Source organism: Felis catus, chromosome D1 (genome assembly GCF_018350175.1).
Source record: "Felis catus isolate Fca126 chromosome D1, F.catus_Fca126_mat1.0, whole genome shotgun sequence".
Classification (NCBI taxonomy): Eukaryota; Metazoa; Chordata; class Mammalia; order Carnivora; family Felidae; genus Felis; species Felis catus.
The window spans coordinates 94,400,938-94,424,579 of NC_058377.1; the positions used below are offsets into that span (position 1 = coordinate 94,400,938).

Consider the following 23,642-nt stretch of genomic DNA (forward strand, 5'->3'; position numbering starts at 1 on the left):
TACTGTTCAGATTGTAGGTTTGATTCCTATATGCATGGTAATCACCATATATGCTATGATGTCATGAACATGTATGATGTCACCATATCTGTATATGACAGCTGGTTGCAGGTTCGAGTGCTATATCCTAATCACCATGTAAGGGGCAGGAGGTTTTGATGCTCAAGCACTCAGCATTGCTTCCTCTTCATCTCCAAATAGCTGCTAAATGCATGCTCTCTCACATGATGTCTCCATTGAAAATATAAAGCGCTGCACAGTTCCTAAACATGAAAGGTCAATAACAAAGAGCATGATTTAACCCTCATTTCTTACAGACCAAAGCATACTCAGTGGCATCATATTTCCAAATACTACTCAGGGGGTGGTGTCAGCTTCTTACCTGCCTTTCTATATTGGGACTGTTAGACCAACATGATAGAAGTCCTACGCTATGTCCAAATTAACACAGTGAAGGAGATTTTAAAAGGCAAGTTTTTTATTCTGGTAGCCTTCCCAAGAAACATCTGTGAATTGTTAAGAAGTAAGCTATTAAACTTCTTCATTTGTTCGTGCTTCATTATTCATTCACCTCAAAGAGAAACTAGGTGAAGTCTAAATGAGAATTCTGTGTCTACCCCCGAATCTCAGTTCATCTTGCACAATTTATTTCTCTATTTTCCACACAGTTGCAATTTCCCTCTTTTATGCTGAAGTTTATTATACAGTTTCTGTATCGTCTTGGATATCTTATTTGTAAAATGTGTTTGTGACAAATTTCGTTGGAGGTTTCTCTGATTTTACATATGTGTCCAGGCACGATCTGAATTCTGCTATATGAGAAGGATGGGAAAATGAATTTGCCCAATGGTCGCCTTCTGAAAATAAAACAGCTTTGGGGACAGAGCGAGAGGGGAGAATGCAGCTGCCGGGATTGTGACCAGGGAAGAGGAAGTAGGCCAGTAGGGAGAGCAAACATGACTGTTGGCATTTCTTTCCAATAGCCTATTCAGGATACTGCAGAAACAGCAGTTAGCAGGAAAAATCACCTGAAAATTAATGCGTTTTGAAGACTAAAGCAAACACAAAGGGAGAAAAAAATGTATGGCATGCTTATTTTATGTCCACTGTTTAAAATATATTATCTCTTGGGGTGCCTGGGTGGCTCAGTTGGTTAACCGTCCAACTTTGGCTCAGGGCATCATCTCACAGTTCGTGGGTTCGAGCCTCATGTTGGGCTCTGTGCTGACAGCTCAGAACCTGGAGCCTGCTTTGGATTCTGTGTCTCCATCTCTCTCTGTTCCTCCCCACTTGTGCTCTGTCTCTCTCTCTCTCAAAAATAAATAAAACATTTTTAAAAATAAAAAAAATATATAGTATCTCTTACTCTTCATAGTAATGTTGGGAGATAGGTATCAGTATCATCCCTATTTTATGGAGAAGAATCTAGATAGGTCAGTTCCTCCCATAATATAATATTCTTGGTAATGTTTATTACAGTTGTGACGGTCCATTCTTTGACAGGTGTTGTCTCCCCTGTATTAGTCTATAAGTTTAGTGAGAGCAGGAACCATGCTTCTTGCTTATTTGTCTGTTTGGTTCCACAGAGTACTCCCAGTGCCTAAGAAAAAAAAAAGAAAGTCATACATAATAGGCACTTAGTAAATATTTGGTAAATGAATGAACTAGCTTCATGCCTTAGTGTTAGAAAATGATACCACTGAGATTAGAACCTCTGTCTGACATGGGAAAACTCACCATAATAATTAATCTATTGTTTTCTTGCTCATTTACTTCTAACAATTGCTTTAACTCAACAAGATGGGTTTTTAGATAGTGTTGTAAACAGACGTGATAATATACATATGGTCCCTGGGCTGTTTGACAGTCCCTTAATAAAGACATTTTTCACCAATCCCGGGAATTCTGTCATTAATCATGTAGTATGTTCCAAAGCTTACCTGCTAAATCTACAGTTTGTCATTATTACTCATCAAATGCCTGATTTGGGTCACAATATTGAAACCCTGGGAGCCTTAAAAGAGACCTGTTTCAGCAGTAATGCATATGCAGATTTTCCCCTTGGCATCTACAAATATAAAACTGTGGTAACAGATGCCTTCTAAGTTTGACAGCAAAAAATTATATACATATATATATATATATATATATATATATATATATATATATATAGCTATTTAAATATTTCACCAGATGACTACACAGGTTAAAAGGGAACTCCCATTATCTGAGGTCAAACAGCACAGAAGCTTCATAAATTCTACCTTATTGATCAATTCATATTAAAGGCACACACACACACACACACACACACACACACACACACACTCCTTCCTGCACAAAGCTGTGCTGGTGCTCTAAACACTTCTGGAGTTAAGAGATGTGTACCCTGACTGGTTACATTACCTCTCTTCTCTTAGCCTAACCCAGCAGGTTTATACTTCAGCTTTAAGGGCTATTTATCTAAAAATGGAAGGATCCTCCCATCAAAGACCAACCACTGACTATGTACAAGAATGGCTCCTAGCCACCTTAAGTCATTACTTATTAGAGGTGAAAGGTATAAACAAGTTAAATATCAGACCAGTTTAAAATATGTTGAGAAATCATACTGCAAGGGCACTGGTGGGAAAAAAATGTAAAACAAAGTCCTAAGACAGCATTCAGAAGCTGATAGAAGGTGTGCAATGCTAAGAACACATCCACACTCATTCTGCAATAAACATAAACATCCAATAGTGCTTCCATTCACCCTAAATAACCCTCTCTCCTGGATGCTTGAAATGCTTCCATTAAATATACAGATCATATCTCCACCCCTTTTAGTAGTCCCCAGCAATATACAAAATAGTATCATTTTAGAGCCACGGTAACTTTTGGAGTCCACTTAAATAAGATGGGATGCAGGTTTCTTCATTACCAACTGCAGTCCGCACAATTTGAACAACCATTGCCAGAGTTCCAAGTCTGTAAGCAGACAGGATCCAGCTTCATATTACATGGGGTTAAATGGGTGGCTCAGTCAGTTAAGCATCCAACTCTTGAATTCCACTCAGGTCATGATCTCACATTTTGTCAGATGGAGCCCCACAATGGGCTCTTTGCCCCTCCCTCAGTCATTCTTTCTCTCTCCCCCTCTCTTTCTCAAAGTAAGTAAATACGTAAAAAACAAAAATAAAAATGGGTTACAACTTAGAAAAAATGAGTGACTTTTATTTATAATAATTGCTAGGTTCACTTTGCTTATCATTTCTCATAGCTGTGAGTATCAATGAAAGTAGGCTAGATTATGCTGCTGTAGAAACACCAAATATCATTGGCTGGAAACAGCAATGATATATTTACACTACCTGTCAATTTCTGGTTGGCTGGGGACTCTGCTCATTGTCATTTCATTCCATGCTGATGGAGGAACCACTGTTTGGAAATCAAAACTTGTCACAAAAGGGAAAAAGAAAGCTCTGGGGGTCTTTGCACAAGCAATTAAATTCTCCCACTGAAAGTGATACATATTACTTTTGCTCAATACTCACTGGATAGGACTGTCATTTGCCCTACACAAAGAAGAGAGTCCAAGAAATACAATTGAATCCAGTGGCTGGAGAGTAACAAGGAAGAAATGGGTTAATAAGCACTATTAATAGTTACATTGCATGAGGTTTATAACTTTAAGAGGAAGGAAGGATAAAAAGATGAGAAAATCTCAAAAAGGTGGTCCTACCATAGCATAAGACATAGCAGTACAATTCTTATCTCAGCCTGCTTATTTTCAGGGCTCCCATTTTTCCAGACTCCTTTGTTCCACTCATTTCCCTTTTCCATTATCTAACATCCCCAGTAATATTCTGCATTGCCTTTTATATCAGAATATCTTGTAGGCTGAGTGATAGTTTTTCATGACTGATTGTTTTTCCTTCCTTTTATTTGCTATGTAGGGTATAGGAGACTATTTTGGTGGTCCCGTTCTCTATTGTCTCTGAAATTTTAGGGTAGAGGGGATACTTCCAACTCAAAACAAAATATCTGGAGTCTAAAAGTCAAAAGCACTCTGATTAAAAGATCATCTTCTACTGATTGACTGTTTTATGTCACTGGATGATTTCCTTGGTAAAATATTATGAAAATGGAGGAAAGGATTTGTCCATCTCTTTAGATATCCTGAATCTCCAGGGAAGAGAAATTGCCATTATTAGAAAAGGAATCAACCAATATAAATGGAAAAATTTATGTCTTTGAGCTGCAGTTGAAAGGCTATATTCCCTCTTCTTATAATATTGGTCAAAAGCACAAGATAAAAGCATTTTCTACGAGTCCACAAGGAAGACAAAGCTTGGTCTTTGCTCTGCATAAATCACTGGGTCACCACAAAGAGTTCAAGGTTACTGAAGGGATACAGTATCAACAAAACAGAAATAGAGATGAGGAGGGGCAATTAAAATAGGGATAATATAAAAGGGAAATGAAAATACATAGAAGAAAACACAGCAGATTGAAAGCATTATTTTATTCTTATCTTTCCATATCAATATTGGCATTAAGAAAAAGCCATTATTCAATGATTCCCCCACCACTTCTCCCGGTGAGTGCAGAGATATGTCATTGTATTCAAGGTGCTCTGTGTAGTAAAGGATTAACTTCTTCCACAGAAATGTTTGGCCCTTTGTCCTGACTTCCAAGAGATCATCTCTGAGCCCTTGATATATCCTGCCAAGGAGTGTCTTTGTTACCCGGAGGACTTGGGCCACACCAGACCGTCTATGCTAACAATGTAATTTATGTCAGGAGTGAGGGTGGGTTGGACTGTGCTTGTCAGCTCAAACTTTAAACACCACAGCCTGGTTGGACTTCCATGGCTGGCAATACCCCATACATTTTGTTGCACATCTTTGCTGGGAGAAGTTAAGTACTGTCTGCTTTCAGTGAGTTCTGTGAGTCTTTCTAGAAAATTACCAAACTGGACAGTGGTCTTGGAGAGCCCTCAACTGGCAATTGGTGTCAGAATGAGGATGGATCTGCAAACTCGTACCCCCAAAATAGGTTATTGCATTCAATTCCCTGCATCATATGATTCTAAGTCATTTAGGCTCTCTTAGAATAGAAGAACAGATAATGAGGGCCCCTTAATCACTGGGGCTTACAACTGAGAATATATAGGAAGAAAAAATGGTAGAAAACAGTGTTGGTTTCCTGAAAGATCGGGCTTTATAGAGAATCAGGATATGGTTCAGGAAAAAAATGCAGTTTATTTATGTATGTATGTATGTATGTATGTATGTATGTATTTTTGCAGTTAATTTTATTAGCAAAACATTTTCTTTTCTCTTACTTGGGCAATCATTTCAGTCCAATACTGTTCTCATCATTCATGATGAATAACTCATCGCCTTATCTGTTCCTGCTAATCATACCCTACCAACTAAGTCCTCTTTGCTCCCTCTACTGCATGGATAGTGCTTGTTCATGCATCTAGTAAGTCACAATTACTCTCACATTTGCTTCTTGTCTTCTCTTTGTGTGTCGTTTGACTTTCATTTCTAGTACATAATTCTGTTATGTTCTGCATGTCATGCACACAAAACTCTCTGCGGCAGGATCTAGTTGACGAAATTTTTGTCTAATTTGGACTATTCATACTTGAGAGGATAGTCAGTCACCATGCCAACCCACCACAAAGGCTGTAGGTTGCCTTTTCAATGCTGTCCAATAAAAATATAATTCAAGACACATATGTGATTTAAAAATTTTAGTAACTTCATCTTTTAAAAGGGGAAAAGAAACAGATATACTATTATGTCTAAATTATATCTAAAGTATTATCATTTCAACAAATGACACTAGCTACTTACTAGCTTCATGTGCCTGGTGGATAGTTGAGAGTCAGGTGGAATGGTGATGAATCCCATACTTCAAAACCTGATTGTCGAGAAAAAATGTAGGATAATGATTACTATAGAAGATTCTGACGGCTAATACATTTACCCATTATTAAATTTGAGCTCTATCATGTACTAGCAGCAAAGTCTTAGAAAAAAAATATTAAACTTCTAATGATTGATTCCCTCATATGTAAAATAAAGTTTGTATAATATACTCCTACTTGGGCTGTGTACCTTTTGAGATATTGGGAGGAAGTAAACTGTACACTCAAAGTGAAGGTTTATAAAGTGACTACTTACACAAGGGATGGGTGAGGTTAAGGAAATCAGCAGAGAATGGTGAAGCACCCAGGGGCTAGAAAGATGACAAGGCTTTATTTTACCACTCCATTTCCTATTCTGACCTTAAGGGGATGTTGTAACCAGAGCTAGCAAGGTTGAGAGTTTGGAGGTTTGGATGGATGGCCACATCATAAGAACTGACAGAACCCAGTCACTACAAGAAGGTGGGTAAGGCCAGGGTCTCCAGAGCCTACCTCTCTGAATTCTTCTTTCACTGGTCAAACCCAACCAGAATTTAGGACAAAGAATGAAATCTGTGGAAGTCAGTCATTTGGGTGACAAAGCAGGAGGATGAGTCTGGATGGGGTAAGCCAACTGAAAATAATAAGTCAGGTTATTATGTGAATTAAATGAAGAAGAAATCTATGTAAAACATGTAGCATAGTGCCTGGAACATAGAACACACTCCATAAATATTAGCTATTATTATTAATAAAATTATTTTGTTTCAGTTCTGTACTTACTGTTGATCTAATCAACTGTAAGTTGGTAATACTGTAATCAAGGTAATAAGGCTGTGCATGGATTAGGTACTCAGAAGCTGATAGCCTCCTGACTGACATGGGCTCCAAACTCTCTTTATAACACACCAACATTTCCTGTCAGATACTAAATATTCAGCCAAACCAAACTTGTTATTCCCAAAATTTCTCTAATTATACAATTTGGAAGCAATCCAATGTGAGGAAAATCAATTTACTGAAAGCTTGTTCCATTTGCCAAAAGATCAATTTGTCAATGACAATATGCCAAATTCACCAAAAGATACCCACTTTCTAAAGACTTATTTCTTCTTTATTCCTATTAATAATGTTTATGAGAATTTTTATTTAATGATTTGACAGATTCTAAGAGGGCTGTGGAGTTAGATTCCATTCAGAACCTCTACCCGTTTCTCTCAGTTCCATGCTTCAGTTTTCCTTCTCTCTGTCTTTTATACCTCCTCACCTTTTCTTGGCTCCTTGGTGTTCCCTGTCTTCTATGGGTTTTCAATCCCTTGGTCTTCCTTCTCAACTGCCTCTGGTTTCCTACTTTTAATCAATGCCAAACATCTTCCTTCTAGATCAAGTTTTTTTCTTTCCCATTCTCACTCTCTGTCTTAAGACTGACCTGTAGGGATGGCATCAATGGGCTCTCTCGCCCCCTGGCTTTCAGAAGGATCAGACCAGACCAATGGAAACCACTAGCAAGAAAGTAAAAGAACGTGAAAGAGGTTGGAATATTTATTCCACTATGATAGCTACTGCTGGCACTGTCCACAGACCAAAAGTCATAGCTCCTGTCAGATGGCTCTCCACACACAGCTCTTTCATCCATAGATTCCAGAAACTTCTCCTTCCTCTTAAACTCTTAGAACTGGGTGGCACTGTAGTCTTGGGGTACTAGTTCTATATCAACATCATTGAAATAGTCCTTCTTTATAAGCCTTTCTGAATTATTCTCATTTGGAAGTGCCATCTTTTCTCTGTTTACTGAACATTATCTCTTAATATTTTTACTCAGCATCCTTCAGTTTCCCACTTCTTCTCTGCTCAGTATTTTCCATCCTTTTTGGCAGAAAGGGTGGAAGAGGAGCTGAAGAAAGAAAAAGAAAACAGATGCAGAGAGATATGGAGATGGGGAAGGGTTAAGAGAAAGACTAAAAAGCAGCGGAATAAAAAATGATGGTTAGTTGGAGGGGTAGAAAACAGTCATGAGGAGAGCAGCAAACCTTGTAGCAATGGGATTGTAGTGGCCACAGCCTCTATCATGTACCATCCATTGTGAAAGGTTAGAAACTCAAAACAGTTCTCATACTTTTTTTTTTCGTTTGGTAGAAATCATTTGTTGAATTTATGTTTGAGCAATTGATGATATTTTTGTAGGTTTGCTTGTTTGGCTTGCTCTTATTTTCCCCTTATCTTCCTTCTGAAAACATCACTCATTAAAAGCCAAAGATTTGGCTTGAGTTTCTCTAGTGTTTTGAAACTTTTCATGACTTCTCCCAATAAGATGCACATTTTTCTGACATTGTACTTTCCAGGGCATGTCCCTATTAAAGTAAAAATTCTCCTGGACAAAGTTAAACATGCTGGCAGATGTAGCTGAAGGCACTGCAATAGGAGAAAGAAACCAAAATGTAGCTGGAACTCAACTTCACTGCAACAAGTGATGGAGAGCTTTTTAGAATGAGTACATGGGACAGATCACAGACCATCTGGGTTTGTTAATTGGCCTTACCCAAAATAAAAGTAAGTGTTTACCTTTATGACAAGAGGGATTTTACAAAATGGAGCAGAGAAGTTAGGCTTCCATCCTCCTACAGAGATTGACAGAGATATTCTCTTCTTTGATGAGTTTATTTCAAAGAGATGGCTCCCAAGTCCTTGGGTGGTCATGGGTTCTAAAACTGGTGAGAGACTTTAAAAACAAGTTACTTCTCATAGGAGTAGAAAAAGAATTTACAATTATAGATTTACTAAAGTAAATAAGAAAATGTGGGAAAGATCTTTGTGAGTAGGCCCTCTGGATACTATAAAGGCCACAGTGTGAAAAGAACAACTTTAAATCCAAATGACAGCCATGACTTAGTTTAAAGTCCTCTTTTTTGTTTATTATGGATCATTGATAAAGAAAAATACAATTGCTGAAAAGTCTGTTTTGCTTGCTGTTTGCTACGAGCATTGTAAAACCTTTCCTGAATGTAACCCGCTATGTAATAGAGTAAGTTGTGAAACTTCCTAAATGTAGTCTGGTATATAATAGAATAAGTGATTGTACATAAACCGGCATTTCTCGCTTCTATAAACCTGCTTGCTTAACATATTTTCCCTTCCCCTTGGTTCCTCAGGTACTTGGAAAAAAAACAAAAAAAACAAACGAAAGACCTGGGCAAACTGTTTGCCTAGTCATCGTGGTCTGAGAAAAACAAACTTATCTTACTTGACCAGCTTGTTCTGCTTCTGTACAACTGCCTGGCATAACCGCATGTTCTTGACTGATCATTATGATACCCATACCCCAGTTGAAGTTTGACCTAAAGGCGGGAACCAATTAAATTCTGCTAAGTGTTTAAATTAAGACATCAACCAATAACCGCTCTGTAACCGCGAAAAATTCCTAACTTCCCCACAACTTGTTTGTATCTGTCTATAAAAAGGCTGTAAAAACCTCACTCAGGGCCTCTTAGCATCACCGGCGACGGGTGCTCAGAGGTCCGGGTTCGAACCTGCAATAAACGACCCTTGCCACTTGGCTTTGACTTACAACTCTGGTGGTCTTTTGTGGGAGACTTTGGAACTTCGGGCATTACAAGTGAGAGGGAGGTCGGGGCATGGATACCTGAAGAAGCTATCTGATGTTTAGTCAAGCTGAGTAAAAATTAAGGCCATTTTGGTGCTTTCTCCTCTTCAAAACCATTTACACATCTGTTATATTCCATGTATTGCATTTTGAGCTTTGTGAAGACCTAAAGTCTGATTGCTGCCATTTATGTCTTGTATGAGACATTGTAATTAAAAGGTAATAATAAACTACGTATTAAATACATGCAAATACTAGGAAATGATAACTCTGTGTGTATATGGGTGTGGGCTGGTGCAAGAATGTTTTCTAAATTCATCCTATTACTCTCCATTTTGAGGAACAAATTTGCCCTCCATCATGAGAAGTGTTAAAGATGGAATTCTAATAATGCTTGAAGAACTCACCCTAATCTTCTGCCTCTGAGATGTGCTGACAACTCATATTAATTGCCTATTTTGCTGACATTTCTCTGGAAGTAGGTGCCATTCTCTCACAGAAAGGCTCTGTCAAAAGAGAGAGTAAAGGAAGAAAGTCTGTATAGCAATACTAAGAGTGAATTTGATCAGGGGACAGACCTTCCACCATCTTCTCAAATATCAGCCTTAGAAATCAGAGCTGTGTAGGGAAATATGTATAGGACAGGAATAATGTGCTGAGCCTACAGGTAAGTTCCTAGAGGTAAGAATCTACTCCATTATTTGCTGTGACTAATTATTATCTAAAGCACCACATAGCAAACAACTTCTACATTGTTTATTGTACAGTGCACCCCAAAGCTACTGAGTATAAGTAATTTGCCCCAGAATAATAAAGCCAGGATTGGAATAGTCAGAGACTCTAAAATCTATGCACCACAAATGTGAAAACAAACAAACAAAAAAGAAGCTAAACAAACAAACAAAAAAGAAGCTAAACAAACAAATTCAAGGAGTTTTATGCTTCCTGAAGACTATCTTTTGAATGTAAAATTGAAATTGTTCTTGCTCCAGCTCTGATCATTAAAGTCTTTTGCTTACCATAAATAAGAAAACAGCCAATGTGCAATAGAAAGTCAATCACTCTAGAGGGCCTTGCAAATCCATCGGTCATTTGAAAGGATAAATCACCTCCAACTGCAACCCAGATTCAATGCAAAAGTAATCTCATTTATAGCATTTTCATTTCCAAAATGGCAACATATTCAGTTGTTTTGCTTAGAAATATGGCCAGAAAGGCTTTGGTCAAGATTATATTCATACAGTAAACACAGCCAAGCTTTTGGGAAGCACTAATCCCTCTGGAGTTCTTTTCCTAGAGTGAATGCAAATGCAGGAGACCCTTGCTCACAGCATGACAATAAAATCACCTTCTTTAAAGAAATGAGGCATAAACTTTTTGTCTACTTTGTTTCTTCCTTCTCTACCTTCCACTGAAACAGACTCACTTGGTGAATATATATATATATATATATATATATATATATATATATATCTTAATTGCAGGACAAATCAAGTGAAATAAATGTGATAGGTTGAATTATGTACCCCCCAAAAGATACATTGAAGTCCTAGCTTCCATAGCTATGAATGTGACCTTATTTGGAAATAGGTTATTTGCAGACATATTCCGGTTAAAATGAAGTCATATTTGATAGGATGAATTCTCATCTAATATGTCTGTTTTCCTTGTAAGAAGCGAAAGAGAACACAGGAAAGAGAACACCACGTGAAGACAAAGAAAGACAGAGATTATGACCGTAATAAGATGGGGGCAGATATTGGGGTAATGCTGCTGATGAGAAAGCATAAGGAAGCTGATAGCCTGAAACCTCCCACCTCCCCTGCCCCTTATGTGTGATGTTATGTAAGTACTCCTGGCTGCTGAAGAACAAAAGAAAGGGAAAAACCAAAGCTTGGCTGATGGAGATCACAGGCATGCAGCACCTGAGTCTCCATCACTTTACCAATATCTCAGTAAATTAAAAGAAAAATGCAATTTTATCAATAGCCTCTTCTTCACAGAAACCTGTAGACTCAGTTTCCTGGGGTCCCAACATCACCCTCCCCTCCCTAGTGATGTGGGGAACAAAGTCAAGAAGGAAATGGCAGATGAAATTAAATTTCCTTATAACCTGTAGCCCATTGACAAACACTTGATACAGGTAGAGTAAAACATTCCTCAAGGAACTCCCTATTGTCTTAGTGGTAATGCTTTGCTAAAGGGAAAAACAACCTTAGCTTGACAATAACTAGGCCTCCAGCATCTTATGAGTTCTCTTTAGCATATGAAAATCCTTTTGGAAACCTCCCTTAATATAGTATATAGTCTATAATCAGTCACTCCTGACAACCCCAGTGCAGCTCTTTCTGCCCACAAGTCCTATCCCCATGTTTTAATAAAATCACTTTTTTGCACCAAAGACATCTCAAGAATTCTTTCTTGGCCATTGGCTCTGGACTCCCAAGGCTCCAAAACCCTATCACTGCCACGAATCAAGAAATCCCTGAGGGTATTAAAAGCTGGGAGGTACAAAGAAGAATCCTTCCCTAGGGGCTCCAGAGGGAACGTGGCCCTATCAACACCTTGATTTTAGACTTCAGCTTTCAGAATCATAAACCAATAAATGTATGTTCTTTGAAGCCACTCAGTTTGTGGTATTTTGTTACACAGCAGCCCTAGGAAACTAATACAGGTGGGTTAGTTGTCATTCTAAAAAGGAATCTGGGAAATGTCAAAATATTTCCAGTACTAAATAAAATTATTATGTTTCAGGACCTGGAGTTTCCTCCTGACCTTTGGGAGAGAGCTCTGCCTAGTGAAAGGAAGAAGCCTGACAAATCTCCATTCAAATTCCAACTCTGCTCCCTTCTGGCAGAGTTAATCAGACTGGCAATTCGCCTTCTATAAACTTGACTCCTCTCTGTAAAAATGGATATAATAATAATAGGTACTATGCACTATTTTGTTTGGATATTGTTTTGTTTTTTAAGGATGAAAGGAGATAATATACGTAAAACAACTGACATATGAAACTTTCAGGTAATCTAGGTCCCTTCCTCTTCTCTTCTTTTTCTTCCTAGGTACATACCTTCCCAACAACCAGCCATCAACTAATCCCCCCTGAGGTTCAAGCTGATAATAGCTTCACATTTTATATATCCCAGAGATATCTGTAATTTAGCAGACAACCCTTAAAGACAGAAAAGCCCTTGAGGCCAAAGCAATGAATTCTATTAGAAAACTTTAAGCTTTTTGATAGGCAGTGGAGTAGTTATTTCTTGAGCTGGAGAACTTGGCAGTAGGCAGTCAGATCATACCTAAAAGGCCTCTGGCCCTACTCATGTAGCTATACCTGCTTGGTAATAATTTCTTTTTAAAAAATTGATCCTTTATATTTTCTAGTTGGTTGCTTCTTTTCATGCCTTCATTTATTAATCAATTATTCTTATATTCATTCTCTCTCTCAATTTATTAAAGGCATGGTATATGCAATACATTAAGGAAGTTACAAAGATCAGCCTAAAAAGCTCCTGCTTACCTTTAAGGAGCTTGTGGTCTAGGAGAGAGGAGGAGACACTCCTATAAATAGATAATCAGTGTGATTTAGAAAGTTCCAATATCCAGAACTGAGATTTTGTTTTTGTGAGTTTGCTAGGCAACCGTTTAATCACATCATTTCCTCTAGTTCTTTCCTTCTACCATCCTCCTTTCCTTCTTTCCTGTCTGTTATTTTTTTCTCCTATCTTTCAGTAGTTCCAATTTCCCATTCTTCATTTTTTGTTCACATATTTTTGAGAGTAAGAGCTATTGTGCTAAAGCCATTTGTGTGTGTGTGTGTGTGTGTGTGTGTGTGTGTGTGTGTATGTCTATGATAATCTGTAAGTGAAACTTGACTTTTCTGTCATACTAGTCTAAAATATTCAGACTATTCTCATATCTCACATATATCCCCATTGGACATTATTTTAGTATTTCTCTTTCATTAGCACATAGTCATTTATTCATTCCACATTTACAGAGCATCTGTTATATTGTGGTAGATCCCCTCCTTAAGGAATGTGGTGAAAACCTCAAGACAAGAGAAGGCAACCTGGCTATGTGCATATGCACAACATTCCTCGCGACTCTGTAACATAGACCACCCATTCAGACTGTATGTTACTATATATGGGAGACAAAGGAGAAAAAACTGTGCAAGAGGCCACACCCAGCTGCACTTGGGACTCAGTTTTTCAGGTATGAACCCACTGAGCCCTTCCTGGCATAATGAATAAAGTTGCTTCCTGGACAGAAAAGCCTCAGTGTCCTGTTTCTCTGTGCAAGAATCCTGCTATAATGTCAGGTACCATATGAAGATGCTTCTTACATTCTTTATTTCCTCTTGCCCATGTAGCATCCCTGGGACAAATTAATCCTTTCAAAACAAGCTCTTTCTCTTTGAATGACTGCCAGACTTTAGAACCAATGAATCTGAGTTTGTGTTTTTCCTCTATTCTTAAATACTTGCCACATCCTCCTTCATCAGTAATGCTAGAAATACTAGTAATAATAATGATAGTAAGAGTTTATTATAGCTCACATTTGTTAGATATTTATTTATATACTAGACACTGTGATAAAAGTCAAGGAGAATTAGATCATTACATCAGTAATGCAAAGGGAAATAGATTCAGCGTTTGATTTTTAATATAGGCTGTCAAAAGCCCTATAAAAACAATAGCTTTGGAAGTCAACAGATTTGATTAGCATGAGGCAGGTGTTTCTGATAAAACACCTAGAAAGTCTATTGAAAAAGACAATGGAAATCCCTACAGGAAGAAAGATATAGAGCAGATGCCTTAACAATAGATTGAAAAAGAAAATGAAGAATTAATTATGCCAAGGAAAGCTAATGAAGGTTGACCGGGCTGGGAAGGGACAGAAGACGGGCATACGAAGGCACATGATCTTAGATACTTAGGACAATGGGAACAGACATGAACTTTGGAGGGGAGCACATAAAAGAAGAAAAAATCAGGATTGAGAGATAGCCAGATGTTATCACTATGATCAGAAACGTGCATGTTTGCTGATCATGGCTATGATTAGTTTTATGTGTCAACTTAACTGACCATCTGTCCCCTAACATTCACTCATCCTGTATTCATTTGCTGAGTACATAGCTAACACATGCCTATCACGTGACGGTAGAATATTAGTTTGGAGATCATCAGTGGGGTCTGAAACAAGGGGAGCAGAACTGTGGATTCAAGGAGCTCATAGCTGACCCTGCAGTAACTGGAAGAGTACAACACACTGCAGTACGTTCTCTTAGGTGCATGGCATGGCCCTGGAACAGAAGAGGGGCTCACAAACTCTACTGGAGAGTCAGAAAGGGGAAATGGAGGCAGTTAAACAACGTTTTGTTCTTCCTAGTACTATTGTTAATAGGCTGTAAGGTACATTATAAATGTGAAGTGGAATAACACTTTTAAGAGATCATTCATTCACCTGTTCCCTCATGAATCACCACTGCCTACACTCTAAAGTCCAAACTTTCCAGACTGTTTCTATTTATAATCTCAATGTTCATCCCATTACCCTGGAATGGGGCTGGGTTTTATAAGGTCAGAAAAAAATGCTCCATTCCACATCAACCTTTCATTCTATTAAAATGTATCTCTTCACTCTCAAATTTAAGAATCTAGGTTTGCATCAGAAGGAGCGCATAGTTAGGGAAAAGGAGTTTTGTATTTTCTAGAGTTGGCTTTGCCATAGATTTGCTATAGTCACCCTCTCCAGGGCAGAACACCCTTCCTTAAAATGGGCTGTTTGGACAAGATCACCTTTTTCTTTTGCTCTATCAATTCCATGAACCTGTGAGATATTTTTGTTGAAAATGCAGAATCTATAGTTAAAAGAAGACAAAGCACCTATGTATTTCATTTGTCAGGCTTATATCCTTGGTAGCATTCTTTAATTTCCCTTCATAACATTCTTTTCTCTTTTTTTTAAATTTGGGATTACTTATTTCAATATTACTATATTTGTATCAATCTTGATTGTAAATAATGAGAACAAATCTGCTTTGTGTGGGTAGAAAGATAATGTATTGAAAGCATAATGGATAGTTCATAAAATGAAGAACGGTCAGGAATGAAGGAAAGCACTTCAGTTGTTAGAGAGTCAAAATAGGCGGAATGTCAAGGAAGCTAAAGGGATTAGTACTACAGTTATAGTCACATCAGAATAGGAACAACATGGTTAATAGTGAGAGATACCACCAGTCCAGATGCCACAGGCACCACAGATGCTGGATGCATCTTTGCTGCTAGCACTGAACATGTTTTATTGTACCACTGGCTCCACTTTAAAGTGACAGAAATATCCAATTGGCCAAGCCTAGCTCATTTGCCTGTACTGTACCTTGAGGTGATGGAAAAAAAGGAGTATCTGGGCCTCTTCACTTCTTTAGTGGTAGGCTATGTTTTCACCAAGTGAAAGGAGCCATGACATGGGGAGCCATAATGGGGAGCCATGAACAATAATAAACAATAAGAAAACAATAAAGCCATGAACAATAAATCATCTTTGTACTAGAGCCTTAAGGGGATAGAAAATTCCAAAAGTCAAGTGTGATATGTCATGGGTAGCACACTGTAGGTACTCAGCTCCTGGGACTTGTATTTAGGAACCAAGTTCTAGTGATTATTTTTCCCATGACTGGAATGTTAAAATTTCTCGGCTCACTAAGGATGCTAATGGTGGCCCAAACATGCAGGGTCTCATGATTTGTGAGAAGCAAATAAAGCCAACGGTCTGAGCCCAGCACAGGCCAGAGAGAGCTGTGGCTCAAGGTTTTAACAGCATTATTGCAAAAGCTGCAGCTTTTGATAACCTAGTCCCTGGTGGAGACTCTGTCAGGTAATCCTCCTCTCTCTAAAGCCTGTCAGCGGAATCCGTGTCTGAGATAGTGAACAGCTGTGAGTCAGAGCTCTCTGGCCATTGGGGTAAAAACTCTGCTTAACTGTTCTCAGTAATTGCACCCTCTAGGGAACTGGCCTAAAGAAGTTGCTCACCTCCTCCTCTATCAATACTCTAGTTACATCTTCAAACAAAATGCCTAATGTGAAAGAGGCTTCTCTTTTTCCATTAGGAATAATAATAGCAGTTGCCCTTATAAACTAGAATGCACATTTTTTTTAGGATCTGTGAAATACTTCATATATATTATCTTATTTCAACATCACAATATCAATAGGGGAAACTAATGATCAGAGAAAGTTATTTTGCACAAAGCTATTTGAAGAGGCAGGTTGAAGACTGAAACAGGTTTGTATGGCCCCATAGCTCCTGTTATTTTCACTACTTTACCTCCTTCTAAATTCTCCACAGTGTAGGACTTCTAGAAGTCACACAATAAATGTCTGTAAGGCCGAAAAGATTTCAGAGATGCGCATTTCTTAATGGATTAGCAAGCGTTTAAGAAAGAAGTCCCTGGAGATCACACAATTTTGCAAAAAAAAATCATCTCAGTAAAAGCGTCATCTTTAAAAGTCTAGGTAATGCTCTGAGATTAATGCAGTGTTTCAGGACAATCTGCACTGTTAGTGCTGTATGGGTGTTGTTGTTATTGTTTTAATGTTATTGTTTTGTTCTGTTCTGTTTTTTCAAATGGAAACTGCATGTATAGAGTCTGGAATCTGAAGTACTTAACTTGGAATACTAGCTCTGGCACTTCTCTGCTTTCTCAACCACATCTCAGCCTCAGATGTCCTTATCTGTAAAACCAACATTTGAGGTTTGCCATGGTTGATACTTAACAGGACAAGACCTCCTTCTATGAAGTCTCCTGCCTCTGAATTCCAGGATAGTCTATTACCAACTTCCTAATTACTTGCAGAACACAAGGAAGCCTGGCTTCCATCCAGGGTATGTGGAAGTGGCTAATTTCCTTCTGATTCTGACCTTAACGTCTATCAAATCCAAAGCAGCATATGCACATTAGGAAGAAGGAGAGTGGTAGATTCGAATGAGGTGCAGGGCAGGCCACCTCAAAATTGCTACGTTGGCATGTGTATTATTTTGAGAAGAAGACAACCAATACTCAACAGACTTAAGAAGAGCTTATTACTTCTCCCTTAACTATCTAAAATAATTTAGACAAGAGGCTTGTACCAGGAAGAGAGCTTTTACCTGGAATAACTTATTTGTATGACATGGTAAACATTTGTTTGGCAGACGTTTGCTCCTCTCATCCTCCTATAAATTGTCTCTCTCCCTTTGAAGTCCCAGACCCCCATCCCTTCTCCTTAGCTCAGGATGGCATATAAGTCTCAATTGCCTGATTAGTGGAAAGCCTCATATTTCTGGGGATCCCACATGAGCAAAATTAAATTTGTTATTTTTTATCCCTGTTAATCTGTCTTATGTCAATTTGCTTATTAAACCAAAGAACCTAAAAGAGAAAAGGGGAAATGCCTTTCTTCCCTACAATCGCAAGCCAGTCACTTCTCTCTGACCATTGTCTGAATCAGAGTCAAACAGCAACATTGTCAACCTTCATTCTTTTGCAGAAGATTTAGGAGTCATCTTCATGTTCTTTTGATATCAACTTCCAAAGCTAGGTAGTGTTTCTGTAAGGCCATAAAAATGGGGCCATGGAAGATTCAAGGATAAAGCAGGCTCTATTAGGAGGTTCTATGCATTTCAATAGCTTTGATTTTGCTAGACATTTGAAGGTTTTTGAACTTCAAAGGTAATTGAGACCTCCCATCATTAGTTGAACTTTCTAGAGAAGTTCATGGAAATTTAGAGTTGTTTGATGAGCTGATGCGGCTGTTTCCTGGAACCTCACAATGGACAAAGTTAAACAAAGTCCTCAGCCACATATTCTTTACATTCTTCTGGTGTCTGAACTGGAGGCACTCAATACCCAAGGTCAAAGAGAAGCGAGTAAACAGGAAAAATGCAATGATTAAGATAAGGACATCTTGATATGGCAGCCAAGAGGGATGAATAAGAAAAATAAGGGATGATCTCAAGTTACTCACTTGTTCATCTATTTTTTTTTTTCTTTTTTTGGCCACAAACTGATCTAGAGAACAGTTATCACTTCAGGTCATTCTCAACCTGAAAGTTTCTCATTCATGAGAAACTTTACACTTTACAACAGAGGGTTAGTGGGGTCTTGAAGTGTAAATAGGATGTCTGTCATTAAGGAGTGAAGGAGCATTTCAGTCAAAGGAAGCAGCCCAAACGAGGTGCCTGGGTGGCTCAGTCGGTTGAGCGTCTGACTTCGGCTCAGGTCATGATCTCAGGGTCTGTGAGTTCAAGCCCCGCGTCAGGCTCTGGGCTGACAGCTCAGAGCCTGGAGCCTGCTTCAGATTCTGTGTCTCCCTCTCTCTCTGCCCCTCCCCTGTTCATTCTCTGCCTCTTTCTCTCTATGTCAAAAATAAACATTAAAAAAAATTAAAAAAAAAAAAAAGGAAGCAGCCCAAGGGTATAAAAATATACATTGTGGGCCATCTGCAAATAATTGAGTATAGGGCAATTACCATCAAATAATAGAAAATGACACCCAGCTATGTTCATGGCTATGTTCAATTCACAAATGATAAGCCTTAGTCACAACACATGTCATTTCTAGACCTCAAGTATAATAGTATACCTGGTACACTTACCCTTTGATTGATGCTTTTGTAGTTCTTTTTGATCTATTTTACTGATCAAAATGTTTTCAAAATCCATGGTGCTATGTTTGGGTGATTTATTTTTTTTTTGACATTTATTTATTTTTGAAAGAGAGGGAAAGAGACAGAGCACGAGCAGGGGAGGGGCAGAAAGAGAGGGAGACACAGAATCCAAAGCAGGCTCCAGGCTCTGAGCTGTCAGCACAGAGCCCGATGTAGAGCTCGAACCCACGAACTGTGAGATCATGCCCTGGGCCAAAGTCAGAAGCTTAACCCACTGAGCCACCCAGGTGCCCCTGTTTGGGTGATTTAATTTTGACCCCACACCTGAAAGGAACTGCTGAGAGTCATGTGTACCATTTGCAGGGTGAATACTTGTAGAAGCTTAGGGAGCAAAGAAATGGCACACAGAGTCTAGTGCAGTGGTCCTCAAAGCCTAAATCTTAAACTATCAGTATTGGCATTAACTTGGATCTTGTTGGAAATTCAATTCTTGGGTCCCGCCCCAGACCTACTAAATCTGGAAATGAAGTCCAGTATTTTACGTTTTAACAAGGCCTCAGGGTGATTCCCATGTGAGTTAAAATTTAAAAATTACTAGCTGAGTGGTTAGGAATACAGACTTCCTCAATTCAAACCATAATTCTGCTATTGACAGCTGAGTGACATTAGGCGAAATAATCTTTATATGATATTTTCCTCATCTATAAAATGAAGATGTATTAGTACCTGCCTCAGAGGTTTATTGTGAGAAATAAATGAGTCAACATTGCCTAGTCCCTACTAAGCACCATATAAATGCAAACTCTCACCTCCGGAGGTAGAAATGGCGCGATCCTTCAGCCCTGACAAAGCCTCTCTTTTAGAGCTTAGAAGCACTATTTTTAGGATTGTTGGGCTATTTTCAGTTATAAAATGAGAACGATAAATTGTTGCTACCTTCCTTTAACGTTTGAAATAGATTCCTCATTAAGGAGCTGCTTTCCTATCCTTAATTGGAAGAAAAATCTCCCTTACATTCTGAGGCTGAAAAAGTACCCATTACATCTGATGTACTCTTACCACAAGCCTCAGGACACATGTTCACAGAGTGAATTACAAAAGCCACAGGCAGCAACTATTGCTTTTCAAGTAGTTCAATAATCCATCACTCCGCCTCCACTTACTCTCCTGTAATTCACCTGGATGCAAGAGCTTTCTTCCTAACTTTTTACCAAAACATTAGGAATTCAAGCCCCAAGCTAAAATCCTTGTCTTCATCTGTTTAATATTTTGAAGAATCTGACTCTTTACTATTGATTGACTATCCAAGCAGGCAATCAAAATGCTTAATCAATAACAGTCACTCACTTCATGCCAAGTTGTCCTTCCAGAGCAATAGGTGTTTAAACCCCCTTGACCTTCTCTTAATTAATACCAGCCTTTATTAATAAGCCCATTCCAAGCCTCCCAAGCCCTGCAACATTGCATCTCTCAAGAAGAAACTTTGCCCTTCGAGCTTTCCCAAAATCAATGAGAGTGAAGCCAAAGCCATAAGAGACACAGCTAGCATGGGGATGTAGGGACTGGGGGCAGAGCTGGGGGAGGGCTCCCATGAGCTGAACTGGCAGCTGATAGAAGCTCAGACCTTGAGGTAGATCCTTGCTGATGTCCGCACCCTGGCTATTTGGCTCAGGGCAGAATACAGAAATGGTTAATTAGTATTGATACTGACTTCATTGCTTTTGCCCAGAAGCAAAAGTCATTGGAATAGGAACAAGTAATTTGGGTCCCCAGAAGACAACACCTGTAATTCTGTGTGGTGTGCTTACCTGGAAGTCCAGAGAACTGATTGCCAATGTCATTTTTGCCAAGTTCCTTCTGTTGCCTGGACCTCAGTTTCTTCATCACTCAAATGACAGGATCATCCTGGATGGTTTCTTGAGTTCTCCTCTACCTCTGATCTGCCATAATTACTTTATTTCTTAGAGCCACTTCTCTCACTGCAGGCAGAATTAACAGGACAAGATTTGTGTAGATCTGGGTCCTCTGGACAAATGCCAAATTCCATTCCCTTATGAGTTGCTCCATTAGCTCATTGCAGATGTTGCAAACACATGACCATGTTTGCCGTCTCTAGTCAATAAAAATATATTCAGATTTCAAGGGCTAAAATTCCAGCATTGTATATATTGATTTCTTTCATTTAAAGCATTGTTTTTAGAAAATAAGAAAGAAGATTAAAATAAAAAGAAGAATGGCGTAACTTATAATTGTATGTGCACCTAAAATAGACACTAGTTATTTTTGTGAAATTTGCTGTGTCTATTTTTCTAACTGCAAAAATATATATATTATGGATAAAGTTAAAGTGTGTTTTCCTTTATTGTTTCATCCCATTCCAGGCAACTTCCTTCTCATCCCCGGGCAACTATGTTTACAAATTTGATGGGTATAATTCTAGTTTGTTAAAAAATACAGATGGATATATCTGTGGACTGACTGATAGAAAGATGGATAGATTTATGACTGCATAAAGATTCCTGATAGATATATACTGATATATAGATAGGTAACACCCACTTATGTGAGTTAGTTTATAGTGTTATATATGGTTTTAACTTGGCAAATATACTTATTTGATGCATCATTCTTCAAATTGCTATTTCTCTCAAAACTTGTTGTTGAGATGACATACGTTATAAAGCCTAATTCATTCCTTTTAATGAATGTCAAGTATTGAATTGTGCAATGTATCCTGTTTCATTTTTTCATCCTTTCAGTATCAGATTTTGGTAAGTTTTAGTGTTTTACTATTATTAACAATGTTGCCGCAAATATTCTTGCACAGATATTCTATTATACATGTCAGAGAATTTCTATGGGATATAAGCCCAGAAATACAAATCTTACTCATAGGGTTTGCACATTATCAATTTTACTAAGCATTGTCAAATAGCTTTCCAATGTGTTAACATCACTTTGTGATTCCATTTCCCCACATCTTTGCCAACACTTGCTACTGTTAAACTTTATTTTTGCTTCTCTGATGAGCGTGAAATGGTATGTCATATTTGTGTATTTCATTTTTGTTTGTCTCATGTTTGCCATTCCTAGATCAGCAGGGTTGAGAAATTTTTCACATATGTAATAACATTTCAGGGTTCTTCTATAAATGACATATTTATAACCCTTGCTTTTGCATCAAGTTATTTTATTTTATTTAATGATTTTTGCGAAATCTTTCTATATCTGGTAATTCACTTGTTTTACGTGTTACAAGGTCATTTAGATTCAACAAAAGTCAATCTCTGGAGAAACACAAAGGAACTGTTACTTTGAGCTTTTTTGAATCCTAGTGTCTTTAAAAAAAACTATGACATTTTGACATACACAATTTTCCTTCCCTAAACTGGCCTCCTAATTCTTCATGCCCACAATTGAAAAAAAAAAAAAAAAAAGAGTCCCAGACATTGCTGAGACTACACTGGGAGTCCCAGAATCAAAAATGTACCATTAGACCTTTAAACAGTGTCATTTCTTCCACAAATCTACCAACTGTTACGTTCAATATAGACTGATTATAGATACTTTTGCCAGCACTTACGTAGGTTCCCATTCCAGGAAAAATTAGAGAAGAGAGATTTCATATAGGTAGCCACTACCTCCAATTTAGTCTTTCTTCTTTTTTTAAAGTTTTTTAAGTTTACTTATTTTGATAGGGAGACAGAGTGACTGAGTGGGGCACGGGCAGAGAGAAGGAGAGAGAATTCTAAGCAGGCTCTACACTGTCAGCACGGAGCCTCACGTGGGGATTTTTAGTCTTTCTAATGCAGTTGGATGGGTAGCATCACACGCTTGACATAAGAGTGAAGGAAGAGGGGCATACAGAGGAAAAATAAATTATTAAACTAATACGATAATATTAAAATTTCATTATCATTCACTTATGCTATTCTAAATATTTATTTATTATTTATTTTTGAGACAGGGAGAGACAGCATGAACGGGAGAGTATCAGAGAGAGGGGGAGGCACAGAATCTGAAACAGGCTCCAGGCTCTGAGCTGTCAGCACAGAGCCTGACGCGGGGCTCAAACTCACGGACCGTGAGATCATGAGCCAAAGTCGGATGCTTAACCAACTGAGCCACCCAGGCACCCCTCACTTATGCTATTCTTATGAAACCTCTTTAATGGCAGCACTATCATCCCCATATTGCTGCATTTCAGAGAAACAGTTTCTGTGACAGTGGTCACAGAGCAAAGGGTTGGCAGAGTCAGATTTGATTCCATTCCGTAAGACTCACTGATATGCTTCTGCCTTTATACCTGCTTCAGACTGATCTGGAAATTTGAAATCTGAACCATGTTAGCACAGTAGAAATAGTAAAAGTAGGCATCATTAACATAAATGTGAGGTTTAGTGTTTTGTGTTGTATTTTTTCAACCTTTACAATTTGCTTACATAGTTTAAATTGATAATCACAACAAACATAATATATAGGTGAA

General features: G+C 38.3%; 1 long non-coding RNA gene across 2 annotated transcripts; it reads right to left on the bottom strand.

The window, feature by feature from the left end:
• Positions 1–1,452: 1,452 nt before the first annotated feature.
• LOC109492104 lies at positions 1,453–21,262 on the bottom strand. Of its 2 annotated transcripts, none has more exons than XR_006586541.1 (6): positions 20,965–21,262; positions 8,462–8,618; positions 6,413–6,533; positions 5,847–5,913; positions 3,534–3,598; positions 1,453–1,600 (listed from the first exon to the last, which is right to left on the bottom strand). It is a non-coding gene; the product is annotated as an uncharacterized LOC109492104 (long non-coding RNA). The 2 variants fall into 2 exon arrangements; XR_002145850.2 differs by having other exon boundaries at positions 8,462–10,006.
• Between the last annotated feature and the right edge of the window lie 2,380 nt (positions 21,263–23,642).